The sequence below is a fragment of the Otolemur garnettii genome, unplaced genomic scaffold (assembly GCF_000181295.1).
Source record: "Otolemur garnettii isolate 467f Iridium unplaced genomic scaffold, OtoGar3 scaffold00007, whole genome shotgun sequence".
NCBI lineage: Eukaryota > Metazoa > Chordata > Mammalia > Primates > Galagidae > Otolemur > Otolemur garnettii.
Window position 1 is genome coordinate 39,321,622 of NW_003852402.1, and position 865 is coordinate 39,322,486.

Consider the following 865-nt stretch of genomic DNA (forward strand, 5'->3'; position numbering starts at 1 on the left):
TTCCTAAAACTACCCCTTTGTAAAATTGCCTAACATTTTATATATGTCCTAAGCATTAGAAAATTATGATAGTAGGCAGTCATCTGGTAAAAATAAATGAAGAGGAGTCGTATATGTATAAACTCAGGTTGTAAGGGCTCAACTGGTGCGTTGGTAGTGAGGAAGTAGGGGCGGTAAGTGTAGACATTTGTTGAAGAAATCTGGTGGAGAAAATAGGGAAAAGATAGAGTGGTAGCTTAAGGATCACATGGGAATGCTCCTTAGACTAGGGGATTGTATTTGTGTTATTAGACAAAGGGGGAAAGAAAAGGTTGAGAGGTAGAATGTTTGATGCATCAATGTCTTAGCAGAGGTAGGTAGGAAGTGACGAGAGCAGGAACACGGACTGAGGACCATTGTAATCCATATCAGATGAGCTGCATCTTCAGAGAAATGCTGTAAGTAAAATTATTTACCAAGAGTGAGAGAGGTGGGGAAGGGACACGAATCTTTAGGAAATTGAGCAGAATAGTCATTAGCAGCAGATGTCCTTAAGGGTCCTTTGGGAGCCTCAATAGCTCACACTGCACACTGACTGCCAGCGCCTGTTAAATAGGGCCCTGATTGAAACAGACAACAGGAATGTTTTCAGGGTCTAGGAGAGCAGTGTGCTAAGCAAATTAATAATAGTCCAGGCATGAAAATTCCAAACTTGTTAGAACTGTGTTATAATAGACAATGCAATTGACGATGACTATGCTCCTTTCAGCTGACCCTCATGTGTCATGAAACCCACGCACGGTCGGGTATATACCTACTTTCCTCTATTTCTGTAACGGGTGTTATCTATTTCAAGAAATAGACCACATTTCTTCAATGTTTGACA